Source organism: Struthio camelus, chromosome 18, assembly GCF_040807025.1.
Source record: "Struthio camelus isolate bStrCam1 chromosome 18, bStrCam1.hap1, whole genome shotgun sequence".
In the NCBI taxonomy this organism is placed as follows: domain Eukaryota; kingdom Metazoa; phylum Chordata; class Aves; order Struthioniformes; family Struthionidae; genus Struthio; species Struthio camelus.
Genome location: NC_090959.1, coordinates 16,605,621 through 16,621,790, shown reverse-complemented (window position 1 = coordinate 16,621,790; position 16,170 = coordinate 16,605,621).

Here is a 16,170-nt window from a genome sequence, read left to right as displayed (position 1 = left end):
GTGCAAGTGTAGCAGTGTTTTTGTTTTTTTAAATAATAACCACCTCATTTGTAGCCTGCCTTGTCCTCAGTCCTTTTGAGAAAGGGAAACGGCTCGTATTCGGCCTGTTTATAAAAGCAGAGGAGTTGGGTCAGAATGTTGAAATGACTTCATTAGGGCGTGACATGGCAGAGAGAAATTCTGGATTTTGTGAGTTGTATGGTTTAGTCCAAAGGACTATTTCACAGCTGTCATAATTTGCACACTAGTACCTCCAGTTCACATGTATTGGCGTTTTGACCTAACGGTAGGGTGAAGGGGATGATTTCCCAGCTTTCTTGTCCTCAAAGAAAATCTGAAAAAAACATAAATGTGACTTGCCCATTGCTTTTGCGTCACTTGTGGGGTGGAAGTCAATAACGTTTCTCGTTTACTAGGAAGTGTAAAAGTAGGGCAGGGCTTTAGGAATATGAGAAGGTGTTGTGTTTCCTGGTATGCTACTGGATTAATTTCCTGGTTTATGTAGGATGACAATTTCAGGGCACCATGGAAAATCCTCCGTAGAAGCGTGCTGACTTCTCTTCCGTGGCATCTTTATTCTAACTGTACTGTCCTTGATCTTTCTTGTGTTCAAGTTCCTGAAGTGAGCGAGTGATAGTATGAGGTAGACCTCGTAGAAGTGGTTTCTTCAACAAACAGAATTTCATAGAACTTGCATCTAAACTGTCTTTTATTGACTTTCTTGTACTTTTGAGAGTGTAAGAGAAGGTTTCATGCCATCTGTCGTGGAAACGATGTGGTTTATAAGTTGTTCAAGAAATTATTTTTACCTGAGATGTTACCATGGCAACAGACAGTTCATAATGTCTTCATGAACTGCATTTCTAAATGTTGTCCAACTGCTGCTAAATCAGTAGGATATGGTGTTTTGCTGTAGTTTCAGTAATGAAGGCACTGTGAAAGGGGTATGGGTTTTGCTGAAGCTTTCTTCACATATTTTTAGAATTTTAAGTGCAATGCTGCATGGGGTAGAAATAACAAATTGCAAGCAACCGTCTTGATTTTTCCCCTCTTCTTCAATATTCTGTGGGATGAGAGAAATGGGAAGAAAGCAAATATTACAAAATAAGGGATCTGTCTATCTAAATATATATATTGGTAGGGAGATTTGTATCTTCTGTGTAGTCCCTCTGTTTTAATTTCAGTTTTACAGCATTGCTGTAAACTATAGCACAGTAGTTCTTAATCTGTATACTTGGCAGGCCAATGAACTGCTTCATGTGGATCTGTAAGTTGTAACTAAAGCAAGTCTATTACTGATAGTATCTAACTTAACGCTGTAGAGGTCTGCATCTACCTGGAAAAGTTAGTGGTCTACAAACGCTCTTTTTGAAACCATCGATATAGGAAGCATTCCTGCTGCTGTCAGCTCTCCTGTAGCAACATCTTTCAGTTTAGTTTTCTGAAAACGCAGTGATGGCAGAGACACTGAACATACTACGTTGTTGCAACAGAAGGGACTGTGCTGAAGTAATACTTAGCCCACTTCTATTAAGAATTTGAGGCCGGGGAAACTAATGAAAAGCAAAACAGGCCCGTATCTGCACCTCACCAGAGATTCACTTTCTAATTAAAGACCATGTGCAGGTTAAGAAAGAGCAGCCAGTGCTGCTTGGCTGTGGAAACTCACATGCCTAGAAGTAGGGCCAAGGTCTACAAAGTGAAAGACTCAATTGGACATAGCAGCTCATGATAAGGCAGCTCTCTTTTGGGCTGAGAAGTTTCCTTTTCGGGAAACTGAAAAGTCGGAACTGAAAACTGAAAAGTTCCGAAAGCCCAGTTGGACTTTTGGAAAATGAGCACGTTTAGAAATAAGAGTGAATTTAAGGAAGGCTGGGGATTTATGGAGACTTAGGCAATCTTATGCCATTGGTGTGTGTGGAAATCCTCTTCAAATAGAAATCTGTTTCATGTAATTTTTAAAGAATAGGTTGAATACGATTATTTGACTTCAGTTATTCCAAGTTGAGGTGCGGGGAAGAACTCTTAATTCTGTAAGAAAATAATGCTTTTGTAATCTTGACAGCTGTCAGCAGAGGCTTTTGGCCACCTTTAAATAAAGTGATTACCATAGCCTCTTGAAAATACTTTTGTGGAAGGGCAAGGTACTTTGATGTTTCGGCCTGTGATGATCTTCATAAATTCGGCAGCGACATCTATCCTTATCTAGCGTGGAAAACTAGAAATATGTAAGTGCCACTATCCAGTAAGCTTTCTAGACCTCTATTCCAATGGTTTAGTCCTACAAAATCTTTCTAGTGCTCTGGAATATGCTGCAGCTGCGATCCTTCCCACTTCTGTTCCGTTTTGAGACAGGACAAAGCTTGGAAGGCAATTGCAAGTTAGGTTGGATAAGAAAGCGCTGCATTGCATAGGTCTTTGTTAACGATTCTGCTTAAAGGTTGCACAGTTTAGTCCTTAAGTGAGATATTTTGTACTTTCCCGTAGGTGATCTGAGATTAAACAGTGAATAGGGATAACAGCCTAAAAAGGGCAACCAACAGCAGCTGAGGATGGGAGGCTGCTTGCTATCAATGAGATGTTATGAACGAAGAAGTTAGCAGTGGGGACTCGTTTTCTAGGATGGTATTAGATTCTGAGGTACTCGAGCAGCTTTTCTGGCATAAGCCACTGGTAAGTTGTGTGTGTGTGTGTGTTGGTGGGGGAGGAGTTTAATACTTTACTATTTCCAGTTCACATCAGGGTGGTTGCTTAACTCATTTAGATCTCCCTTTAAATCAAATTGTGGAACTGTGGTCTATTGAAACTGAACTGTGTGCCGCAGTCAGGCAGTCATACACTTAATCTCACCAAATTTGGTGTCTTTTATTTATTTAATTATTCCTTGGTTTGTATGCAGTACCAGCCTATCTAAGCTAGCTTACTTTCCATCATCCACAGTCTTTTGAGCCAGGCTGTTGTAACGATTTATGCTTTTTCATTGACACCGGATCAGCCAAGAGAAATTTAGAACAAAAGAAACAATTAAGGAGGCATATTGATGTGCTGCATAGGTGTGCAGCACTTTAAATGTGAGGGAGAACGTTTTGTGTCCTCTAGCTTGTTATGTTTGACCTCTGTAAAACAGAAATTACAACTAGGACATCAACACAATAGTAATTTCTTGTTTGATCTGACAAGGGACAAAGGAAGAGTTTTTAGTTTTAATGTATTAGTCTAGTAAGAATATCCTTCATTATTCCTTTGCTGTACACTTGGTTACATAACTTGACAGTTAATTTGTTATCTTCAGGGTCAGAAGCACTAGGGTTTTTTTGTCCCCAAACTCCCTCTTTCTAAACATACCACTTCAGATTTCTAGTTGGCTGAAGAGGGGATGACGGGAGAGCATTAAGTCAAGAGACGAAACAAAAAAAGCAATTTTTACCATCTGGGAGTAAAGAGAACTCCAAAAAATTTCCTGACGCTAAGCAAAGAGCAGCAATAATGAGCTCCAATGGGAAATGTAATCTGCCAATGGAGAGTAAAATGCTAAATGGGGAAGAAGAGTGATTTTATGAGCTAGATCTCTTTTCAGATTTTTCCTTAACATACTAAAGCTGCTGAGGATAGGAAAACACTGGATGTTGCTAATTCCATTATACCAAAGCATGTGATAATTGAAGACAAAGCCTAGAAGAAGTGAATTCATGAAAGACTGGCAGATAGTGTGACTTTTTATATGGATTTTTTGTTTAATGTATGTGGGTTAAATAATAAATATAACCAGAGATCTGAACCTGGAGAAGAAGACAAATCACATGGATGTTCTTCCCATTAAATTTCAAAAGACTCTAGTGAAATGAGAGTGGATCGTGAGATGTAAACGTCTTCAGAAACATGTATAAAATTATCCTCGGCTTCTGTGAATATGGCCTTTAGAGGCCATATTAGCCTCTAGACTAATAGGGTTAGCTTAGTTAAGGCTTTAGAGCGTGCAGCCCATTTTCTCTTCAGCACTTCCTCCAGCTGACCAGTAGTGTTCTGGGAAGTAACTGGTCCATAGGGGTAATGAAGAGGGTAAGTAACAAGATACAAGGCATTTATTCAGTAGTGCTTTTGTGCTTTTCAGTCACTGAACATATGCAGTTTTTCATTCAGAAGTACTCTGGGCATTAGGTCATTAGTAGTCAAAAGCCTGCAGAAAAGATTACGTTGCAAGCAGAGCGTAAAAGATCCCTCCCTATCAGTTCTGCAGCGTGAACAGAAAGTCACAGCTGGGGGCCAGGGAAGCTATACCTAAGCAGAGCGAGTGGAATAGTGGCATCTACAGAAGTAGTTTTGTGACTTTTGTTCACGTTCGTTGTTTCAACTGCGAGGTTGTGGTTATGTTGGAAATAATCTTAAATGGAAAGATGGGAGGAAGGGAACAATGGACATCAGCTTCTCCAAAACGTCTGCAGTGGAAGCCCACGCATGCCTTCCTGAGAGGCTCATGGCCGTTAAAAGAGTGCCTCAAGTTGTTGCTCATGTAACAATAATGAAGCTATTTGAATTATTCCCAGGCACCCAGCTGTGCCATTAGTCAATCTGGTAAAGTTTGTCTGGAGACAGAAAGCATCTCTAGCATAGTAACTATAGCAAACCTTGGATCAGCTTGAAAAATAGCTTACAAGGGCCAACATATCACAAAGAGGAGGAATTTATAGACAATACCTCTCTGCCTGTACTGTCCACAGCTCCTGGAGGCCTACAGGGAAGAAATATTGTACAAACAGGAACCCTATGTTTTTGATGATTTAAGTTCATCATTTCCAATTCAGTTAGTTTTGTAGCTTTCCTGGACTTAATTCTACAAGGCATTTTTCATCCTCAGTAAAATAGGAACGTTCTGTACCATATGAGTGATTTTTTTTTTTCAGGGAACCCAAACTCTGGAATAAACATTGGGATTTCTCCCACTGGATAATAGCGTGTTTTTATGTGTGTATATATACACGTTTACACACTTTAAAGAGAAATACAGTAAGAAATAGTGCTGCCTTTTCCTTTTCAACAGTGACTGTTTTGCTATGTATCTGAGCCGAAGTGAATGGACGTGGCCTCAAACACTGTGCAGATTTCCACCAGCTGGTGATCTGACCCTTTTTTTTTGTATGGAATGCATTTTTCTACTAGGTCACTCACTATCAGTCGCAAGTAGGCAGTTAAAGTATTCATGATAACAAAGAGAAATGTGGAATGTTTAAATAGGAAGTAAAATTGCAGAGGAGGGAGGAGGTCTGGAAGGCTCAGTGTACCTCAGAGACTATTTTCAGAGATGCAAAGCAGGGAAACCCTTTTTCACCTTTTTGAAAAGCCTTCATCAGAGAAGTGATCTGATGTGATCGCCCAGGTGCCCGCACTGTAAAAGCACATCAACCAATGAGTGATTAGAGCCCACCCGTCAGAAAGGGATTCTGCAAGGATGGGCTTTCCTTCTTGCAGGAACTCGCAGATAAATAAAAAGCAATTGGTTTGCAAAGCTCTGCAATTCTTTTACAGCGTGAGAAACTGATAAGATTAGAAGGATTTTATTCAGTATTATCTTTTCTCTAGTAGTAAAGCTGGCTTAAGACACTTCAGCTGTCTGTCACTGTGGACCGCTCCTCTTCCCATTAGTCTTGCTCATACCTTTTTTTTAATGCCACCCTTACTTTAAAAAACAAAATACCATATTTCAGTGGTTGGATTTACACCGTAGGCTCCACAGGTAACACAGCTAGTGCATGGTAAAATGTCAGAATTAGCAAGGCTGGAGAAAATGTAGTAGCAAACTACGTGCCAGGAATCCTACTGCAATGATTCTGATTGTCAGTGTGTTGCTAACTTGACTGTTGCTGAAATGGTTAACAGCATTGACGTTTCACTGACGGTTAGTAGAGGTCAGCTAGATGAGCCAAATGGAGCTAGACAGTGCTTTTTGACTTTTCGTAGGTCCCACTGTACATTGAGGCTGCCTTTGGAGAGAAGTTTGTGACAGGGCAGGTCCACCACGTTAATTTAAATATATCTGGTAAATTGTTACAAAGTTCTTAACAGTTCTTGGAGGGAGAAATAAGTTCACATGAAAATAATATACATCGTAGTGAATTGTGTGACTGCGTCACAGAATCTTTTGGTGACAACCCCTCCTCCCCAATGCTTTGCATCCTTCTCTGACAAATAGGCGCATTAATTTTTGCAGCCTCTGCTGCTCTAGGGTCACGGTGAGTTTCTTTTGCTTTGTGCTGAATGCTCCAGGAGTCTAGAATATTTTACATATTTTTTTAGTTGGTCCAATACCATGCTTGGTAATAGGAGCTGACAGATTAATGAACTTGAATCTTGGCTGCCACAGTAAGATGTCCTATAGAAATGTGACTTTCAGGAAGTGCGGGACCCCTTTGGTTAGGATCTCCAATCAATGTACCTAGAGTTGAAAAATTGTTCTTTATCTCATAACAATCAGACAGTGAATTCAAGGAATATAGCTGAAAACCTCATCTTTGCTCCACATGACTAAGACAAGCGTTTCTCTTATCAAACAGGCACAGAAATAAGAATAAACAAAACCAAATGCTCAAGAGCTTATGGCACATCAGGTACTTAGTTCAGGCATGCAATCTGTTACAATTGTCCCAGTCTAGTCAAAGGTTCCCTGTTTTGTACTGTAGACTTATTGCACACATATTGGATGTGAATTAGACCTGTGCTTTGGGCATCAATTTGATTACTTCACATTTTTCAAAAGCAAATCTATGGTAATAAAATGAATATCCTTTCAAATTTGTTCCTCTCTTTTGCTATACATCAGACCGTTCAGGCAGGCTGAGTCTGAAAGCAGAGGCTAAGGCTGAAACTTCTGACTCCTTTAGACAGCTGTGGAGAAAATATCTCTGTCTCTGCTTCTCAGGTTACAAAACCATGAGAAGTTAGATGTGTCACCTAATCTTAGCTGTCATTCACCTGGAATTTGTTCCCATATATATCACTTGCAAAGCTCCGTCCCTACTGAAAATAGCAGGGACAAAATGAGGTCCTTCCATCGCTCACCTACAGTTCCTATTCATGTGCAGATTTACAGAATGCAGAGAGGGAAGGATAGCACCAGTTAGCACCATCTGGCATAGCTCATGCTCCTGCTTCACGTGATGTGATCACAGCCACACAACTGTTCCATGCCCATTTAGATGGGGCCTATGTGTGTGCCTCTGGCACTGTTTGTTCTGAAAGGAGGTTTTGCTTTTGTAACAAATCCATTAGAGTAGAAAAATGAGGGAGAAAATAAAAAAAAAAAAAAACGAATTCCAACAGCTCCGTTCAGGAAGAGGAGAGTGTTGTTTGTGTGGAGCATGAGGCGTCATGAAACATGATGTTCAGAACCGAATTGCAGCTCCTTGCCCTGGGGAGCTCTCTGTCTTACCTTACTGCCCCCTTTGTTCTGCTCTGGACAAGCTGGCTGTATCACTCCATCCTAGAAATCATTCCCTTCTGACATAGAAAGTTAGCATTAATACCTTCCAGCTTGCATCTTTGTTTCTGGGCAGTTTCCAGAGCATTAAGCCACAGCACATCCACTTATTCTGGGACTCCCCATCTCAGTCATTAGCTTCTTTTGCAAAGCCTTGTCCACTGCACGCTGTAAGCCTAATTGTGCTCTGCCTGTTTCCTGCACTTTGACTGCTGTAGTAGTTACAGCCTCAAAGAGCTCCATCGGATTAACCACAAATGTTTCTACACTGAAACCACCTTGGTCCCTATTACTCAAGCTGTGCTTTTGCATTTGATCTTTTAAATGCTTTGTAATGCTTACGCCAAGACTGATGTGAAGCTAATTGGAATGTAACTTCCTGCAGCAGTTCTAGATCTTTTCCTGTAATGATGCCAAAAGCTCTCCTCTCTCTGGGGTCTGCACCTGAGTTTAGCTGGGAAATGGCTGGTTTAGAGGAAGTAAAGTTTTGCGTCAGGATTTTGGCAATATAATCTTGTGACTTTGTCACCTTTGCCTAGCCATCACTTGTTAGCTATGCTGGGAAAAGAGGGAACCTTCAATCAGAAGGGTTTGTGAGCCAACGAGCTGTAAGAGCTCCCCAGCAAAACATGCAGCAAAGTACGTGCCCTCGTGCTGCCAGCGTGCAGAGCCTGCAGGAGAAGGATGCCAGGCGGCACGGTAAAACAGTCCTTGGGGTCCTCCTGCTTGGACTGGCCACTTTGCAGTCCACAATGCCTGTTTACTGCATCCCATCCCCCCCTTATTTTATTTCCAGACACTCAGGTGTCAACTTGTCATGCATTATGCTGTGAGCCTGCAACTTAGTTGCCCCCAGACTTTGCGGCCTTGTTCCTTGGCAGCAGCACCATACAGCCTCCCTTGCTGCAGGACCCTCTGTGGCCTAGCTGTACCCTGGAGAAATGTCCCCAGGCAAGAGAGGCTGGGATGTCTTTTACAAGGCCACTCAGCTACTAGTCACCCCTCTAAAAGGGACATTGCCCATTTAAAAGCATGTAATACAGGTCCTCTCTCTTGACCTAACGTACAAGCTTTTGACAAACTGCATCATGTACAAATACCCTCTGCTTTCCCCTGCTCCTGCTCCTTTTTGTGCCATCTAAATGGAAAAGATTTTTCTATGTCAAGGCTTTGGGTAGTTTCTGTAGCTATCCCCACTCGTTATTTAAAGATGCTATTTGGCAAAAGGGTAGCTAGGAAGAATCTTCTTATGTAGAGCAATAGTTAAAATTAAGCTCGGCAGTTACAAGCAAGCCTTATTTCTTTGCACAAAACTCGTACATCTTTAACTCAGCTGATATTTCCATATGGGAAGTGATGTAAGCTTTCGTTGAATAAGGTGCTGAGGGCCGATTGGCAATGACCGTTGGGCAGGAGAGGGTTAAAGAGCATCCAGCCAGCCTGGAGGCTGGGTACCTGGGAGGCCTAATTAAGTCAGGAGGGGCAAGGCTGTGGAAGGAGGCTTGGGCTGCTTCTGGGGGGTCTGGGGAACAGCAAAAGATCATTAAGTTCTGTACATGAGTACTGTATGGCTGGAAACCTGTGGAAGAAAGGAGTGAGTGGAAGGAGGGAGAATTAGTAGCTCAGCTGAGGGTGAGCCAGGTGAACAGGGACCTGCTGTTACCTTCCACCCTTACAGGGAGAGAGGGCTTCAGATAGTCTGTATGATCTCAGCACCAGTTTGCAAACCTGGAGGAAAGGTTGCGTTCCCTTTCCTGCTTCCACCCTTGCCGTTTCTAGACAAGAGTTTTTTGGCTAACATCGAGTGCATCCCTGGAATTGGCATCCATAGCGTTGCTGCCTGTAGCTAGCCTTTCAGTCTGTAAGATAAAAGACGTATGCCTAAGCAGGTAGACTGGTGCTTTGAGTATCCAGAAAGGGGCTAGGGCATGCAGGAAGGGAACTGGAGCTTGTATCCCCGGACACGGTGGAGCAATCCAACGCCCGCTTTGCATCTTGCATCGGCAGCTCCTTTGCCGCAGGTTCCTGCTGCCTCTTGGTACGATGGAGAGCTAGTGCCACCTTGTGCACAGCAGCAGCCGTGCCTCCCACCCAAAGGAAAACCGTGCAAGTGCTGCCGGCCGTCTTCCCCGCTGCCTCTTGCGCTCTGCAAAGGGGACGTCAGGCCCCAGGGGGTAGGCAGAGGTGATGGGTAACACTGCTAACTGCAACATGCTTCCCTTCCTCTGGAAGGCCCTAAGGATTTCAAAGCTAGGTCAGACGGAGGAAGCGTGTGTGTGATTAACTAAAGGGCTGGAGGTGAAAGAATATGGTATAACATCGCTTCTGCTGCTTGTTTCTATAAGTGACAGAGCAAAGAGAGGGCTCTCACCACTGAGAACACAGGACTGGATTGAAGGAAGGAGGCAGAATTGCTTCAAACTATATTCCCAATTCCAAGTGAAGTTTAATTCAAACCACAGTCTTGAAATTAAATTTGTAACTCAGTGCCTGTATAGATCAAGGATCCTGAATCATTCATTGGTGGTTAAGTGACAGAAACACCAACTGGGAGGCTAAAACACTGGGTAATTTATCAGCGGAGAGTGGTGCATGCAGCAGACCTCTCTGTTTCCAGTTTCTGGCACAGGCTGCAATGTAACTCAAGAAGAATTGGCAGTAGTGCCCTCCTGTGGTCACCTGCACCTTTGCAGCAAGGAAAGCGGCTTTGTCCCTCTATTGTCTTCTCTGGTTGTGTAGGAGCTGGTTTTATCTCGATTCTCTCTTTGTAATAAAGGTGATAAAAGTTTAAAAAGGTACTGCCTGCTTAAGCTGGGCAACAGCTGCCGATGGGGTTACTTTGAGGGTTGTGAAACTCATCTTGTGAAAAGGATTCCTCTGCTCTGATAGTCCTGTAGCTATTGTGCAAACAGCATGGGGAAATCTACTCTAAAATGCAGACTAGCTCTGCAGTGAGCGAGGCTATCTGGCTGACAGAAGCACATAAAGACTCCTTTACCTTCTGGTATCAAAACTCTGACAGCCCAGGCTGGGAAAGCTGTGCTCCGGATGAGGTGAAATCCAGTGGATCGTCCTGGCATCCTACAAAACAAGTATTCCCTCTCCGGAGAGTAGGAAGGCTGAGTGCTGAAGCCCAGGGTGGGTGCTTAGAGTCCTTCCCTCTGTGGTTCTGCAAGTCCCCTGAGTATGATCTTTTCAAAGGTCAAGAAGAAAGCTGTAGAAGAGTATAGCTTTATACCTTCCTTTATGCCAGTATACCCTCCTATACACAGTCAGATTGATGCTACTTTCTTCTTTTCCCGAAAGCATATACAGGAAGGTGTGAAATTGGCTGGAAGTGGCCTGTCAGGAGGTCAAAGAAAACAGTCCCTAAAGGGACTCGACTGCCTCCTGAGAGGTATTATTTCTTGGTAATGCTGTCGATTGTCTTTGAGCTGACTTGGGCCAAACAGTGTGAGGAAATAATCCAAAATGTTTCACAGAATTGATTTGATGAACAAGACAAGACTTGAGCTCTCTTTTTGCAGATCATGCACTCTTCAAGAAATGTGGAGTTATCCTAATAAATCAACAGACTCCCTGCCTATTTCCTACTGTCCATAAGATACGGAAGGTACATCCACTCAGACAGCAGTCTATAGTTGTCCTATCTTTATGGAAAAAAATGATATGTGAGTTCTCATGATGAAGTAGCCATATGTCTTAGGGTAGATGACCCTTTTCGGCAGAGCGGTAGCAGAAGCTCTTCCACTGTGTTTGTTGGCTGTGCTTCTAAATGACTGACATCTGCTGTAAATGAACACTGCAGAGTTTGCTACTGTGTTAGGCAAGGCCTATTCCTTCTCCACACACCTGCAAAGACCATAGCTGTTTGACTACATGCGCCGGCTGTGACTGGCGCTGCCTTGAACTCGTTCGCTTCTCTAGGGGCGCTGCCTTGAACTCGTTCGCTTCTCTAGGGATACCTCAGCCCTGCTGTTACATCAGAATGGCAAGCCTGGACTTTTATAGACACTGTGTGCTCTCTCATTTCCACTCAAGCACTGGTATCTTTCCTGGTCTTTGTGAGGAGACAGACAAGCAGTTTGGCTTAGGAAGACACAGGAAGATTGCTGGATGCTCTTCCATGCTTCCTTGGGAAACAGATGCATGATGCTAGCTGAAAAGTCACCTTTATGCTAGTGGCATCTTCTGTGTAAGGCTGGAAGGGACCCCAGGATCAGTGCTGCCTCAGGACTCCTGCTAGATGCTTCTCCAGTATGTTTCCTAGGCTGGAAATTCTCATCCTTCCCAGGCTATTGCAATGCTTCACTAACCTTTCTGCTGGAAAGCTTTTATTGTAATGCCTGAATCATTCCTGCTGCAACTTGGGCCCATTACTACTTACATAACTATGGAAAATGGTGATTCCCTCCCCTGTACAGCAGCCTTTTATGGATCTGACTGTTAACATCTTTTCCCTAACCTCTTTCTTCTCAGGCTCACTGACCCATATCGTCAAGAGATTGGGCCTTCTAGAGCTCTGCACAGACCTGTTTCTCCTTATCCTCTGCAACAAGTCCACGTATTTCTTGATGTAGCCCAAACCTGAGGCCTTAGTGGTATGCACGGTGGGATGACAAAACAGTTCCATCTGCTGTGTGGTGACTCTAGAGCAAATGAACATATTTTTTAACCTGTCCTTAAGGGCCGATGTCAGGATTTGTACAGGATGAGGCAGTCATAAATAAAACCTTTCCCTGATCAGCTGTCATATGAATAAGGAAGGATGACTTGTGCTTTGTGTACATCTACAAGAAGGAGGGGGTGCTTCGGACATTGAAGGTAAATCTTTCTTCTCACCCCCAGCTTGGATGCAGCCGTGTTCTCTACCCTAGTGAGCATGGGCAAACTAGGCAGGGAAATAAGATGGTAATTTGTCCTCTGTGGTGACTCCATTATGGAGTGGCCCGGTCCAGACCCGTTGTTGCAAAACCTGGCTCGTTTTCCCCAAGGCTTTTCCATCGGGAAATTGGACTTGACCCCATTAAGCCTGTGTCTGGCACAGGGGTACATCTGATCTTAGATAAAGCCTCCTTCTGAATGAAAAGGATCTAATGCCTGAGGCCAGAGATGACTTGGTGTCAGTGCTCTCCTTACTATGTGACTAATAGTGTTGCTATGGGGGCTTTTTTCACCTAACTGGCCTGCAGAATCTGTGACCTCCTGGAGGAAGTGTCCCTCAGCTGAACCCTGGAGAGACCTGGCCTCTGAGCCAGCTGGGAGTCGCTGTGTGATCATTGGCAACCAAGTCTAAAGAGCAGGCTTTGACAGGGAACTGGGACCTTTGCCTGAGAGCATGGGATCTTGTCACTGAGAAGAAAACATAATGGGCCGAGGCAGGATTTGGGGCAGTTTTGTGGACATATGGGCCTTTGTAGCCCATCAGTTTTGGTCTCTGAAGAAACCTGCCCTCCCAGGCATTTAAGGCCTGACTTACATAAACAAGCAGGGGTCACTATATGAGCAGGAAATATGCAGAGTGAAAAACTGTGGCCTCTTCCATCACCAACATTTCTGGCTTTTCCATCCCCCAGCTGGTAGCTGCTGTGACTCTCTATGGCTGGCTTGACCTCTTGTCTCCCTAGATTTCAGATTATAGGGAAAGGCTCGTTGCAATGCAATAACCTCAGAGCCCAGGAGCCCATGACCACGGTCATGAGGTGTGTGTGTGAGCCAGTCTCCCTTAGCTCTGCCGTGGCCATTGACTCTGGTTCGTGTGCCTACAGCAGGGAGCATGTTAAGGCCAGTTGTCCCACAGGGGGCTGCTCTTGCCAGACGCGCTTAAGCAAGGCTCTTTGTTGCACTGGAGGGGGTTCAGTGGGGGGGAGGTCAAGCCTATCTATTTCCGGTGGTACCCAGCCTCTTGAATTCCCTCTTGGCTAAGGAGAAAGGGACATGTAGGAAGTGCAGGGGAAGCAAGAACATTTGGGAACAGAGCTAGTCCTGTTTGCTGAGGAGTCTGCACGGCTCTGGCCTCTGTGGACCTGGGTACCCAACCTTGCCTTTTGCACAGGCTTCTCAGCTGTGGCCAGCTAGAGGAGCAATCTGGTTTAGGATGAGCTTGCAGTGTCTTGGCATCTTGAGTTTTGATTTTCAGTCCTCTTCACACCCCATTCTGGGGCAACAGGCCACCTTCACCACTCAGCTGTGGCTCTGGGGTTCCCCCTCCTTCTCTGCGCCCGCAGGATCAGGCCCAGTCCTGTCTACTGGGTCCTGCGCAGCCCCCAGTTACCTGTGTTCCTTCAGATCTGTCCTTGGCCTCTTCATGGCCCCTGGAGGGAGCCAGCTGCTTTCCTGCTGCAGTGCAGATTACCTTGGAGTGATTCGCTCCCTCTGTCTCTCAGTGCCAGCTGAGGTTGCTCTAGGTTTAGCGGGGTCTGGCTCCCTGCCTATGACTTCTTATCCCCTTGCTGCCTGCTTTGCAAAGAGCCAGGGACTTGTGCAAGAGTAGAACTGCCCTGTGGCTGGAAATCTACCCCCACAGTGTTGCGTGGAAGAGGCCGGAGTGGTACGAATGTCCCTTCCCCCAGCAGGAAATGCAGTGACCGCATAGCCCCTGACATGTTGAGGGCAAATGAGGTCAAAACGTGTCCTGTGACCTTGCAGTGCTTGATGAACATGGGAGCAAGCAGGTCTCCGATACCTTGGTACTTGCGCTGATCTACTGGGAAGGAGGGAGGGGGAAAATCCAGCTTCTCTTAAGGATCTCTGTGCCTCTAGAGCCCTCCTCATGAGCCTGGGGCCTGCTGCACCTTGCAGCCTTTTGCCCTGTGAGCTTCTGCAGGGTTACGCGGTAACTGGCCCTGCTGCAGCAATGCTCAGTGTCAGGTCCACAGGAGCGCAGTGGTTTGCTGCACTGCTGGCTGTAGCCGTGTAAGCATCGCATGCTTGCTCACGCCTGCCTCTTCCCAGTGTTGGAAGCATGACCCGTTCTCAAATGCTTGGTGGTGCGACGCATCTGCTGCGGAACAGCTTTGAGAGCTGGGGCAGCTACCTTTCTCAACACTGCGCAGCTTTCCTCCAAGGCCTGCGTCCTCTGCTTCTTACCTTTCCTTGTCCCACTTCCCCCAGAAGCCCTACCTAAAAGTACTTGCTTTTCACAGGCAAGCGTGAAATCAAGCAATCCCACAAAGTACGTTAAGGGTTTTCTTTCTCCCTCTCCTAAACAAGGAAATTGTTCTGCTACAGACATCTCCGTTGCAGACAAGGTTGTGTGTCCCGCATCAAACGCTGCAGGGATAGAGGATGGAGATGTCTGTGGATTCGCTTCCTTGGACAGACGCAATGCTGATAAAGTGGAGGAGAGATGAAGAGGGGAGGGGGTGCGGAGAGTTGTGTGTATGCGGCTGAATCCAGCTATGTGGCTTTTTGCTGCCAGATAATTAAATCTTCCCGTGCCCAAGAACAGATCTCGGGAGGCTCAGAACTCAGGGCTCGATGAGTCTTTAGGAAGCTGAGAACACAAGTCTTACAACAGAGATTTATTGAGATCTAAAGCCTGACTTAAGAACCAGCGTAGGCACTGCACTCTCGCTGGGAACTGCAAAAGGGGAGTCGTGCCGCCTTGCAGGCTGCGGTGGCAGAGCCGGCGGGGTGCGAGGCTCCCAGGCCGCGGGGGGCCACCGGTGGCACCGGCGGAGGCTGCAGTGCTGCAGCCCCTCTCCTTGCTGGAGCCATCCGGCTTGGAGGAGAAATCAAGCTCCTAATTTAGTTCCGGGAATAGTCGAATAACAAAGGGGGACAACAGGACAGCCGGACAGGACGGGAGCTGCGGAGCCGGCCCACGGCCACCGGGGGAGGCGTCCGCCGCGGGCGCGCTCGCCCTGCGCCCCCGCAGCCGTGCCGGGGCTTGCGGCTCCGTGGCGGCTGCGGGGCCTGCCTGGCCGAGCCCCTGCGCGGGGCAGGAGCGGGGTTGCAGGGGGGCAACGGCAAAACAAGAAAGAAAAAAGGCAAAAAGCAAACCCCCCTCAAAAAAAAGCAACCTGGTTTATTCAGGGAGCTCCTGAAGGGCATTGCGGCAGCGAGCGCTGCTCTCGCTGCTTTCACAGCGCTGGGGAGGGGGTTCCCGTTGCGCTAGGGGGGTGCCTTGCCCTGGGAGGGGGGGGTCCCTTGCTCTGCAGCCAGAGGCCGCTTGTGACCCCCTCCCCTTCCCCGCACCCCGCTCCTTGGAGAAGCCTCTGCCCGCGGCCCCCCCAGCTCTGCCCGCATTGTCCTGCCGCTCCTCCTGCCCTTTGTACGCCGGGAGCCCCCGAAACCTCGGCAGTCTCGGAGCGGGGCCTCCCTCCCCGCCTCCCCCCCTCGCCCCTTTTAATGCGAGGAGACAGCTGCCCCGCCAGGCGTTGGAGGCATTGTTACTCCTATTTGTCAAAAGGCCGAGGATGCTCCATAGATCGCTCCGTGGCTGTTGTTAAGTGTAATTAGAGGGTTTATGTCCCCAATTTCCATGAAAATGAAGCTGTGAGGCTCCTCTCTTGGCATTCACCGCGTGCCTTAATTGTATGGACATTAAATCAAGGTCCGCTGTGAACACGCAGAGAGGGGCTCGGGCTGCCGCCGCTTGGAGCAGGGCAGGCGGAGAGCGGGGCTTGGGGGAGAGAGAAAGAGAGAGAGAGAGAGAGAGGCTGTCAGTGCAGGGTTCACGGCGGCGGGCTCAGCCC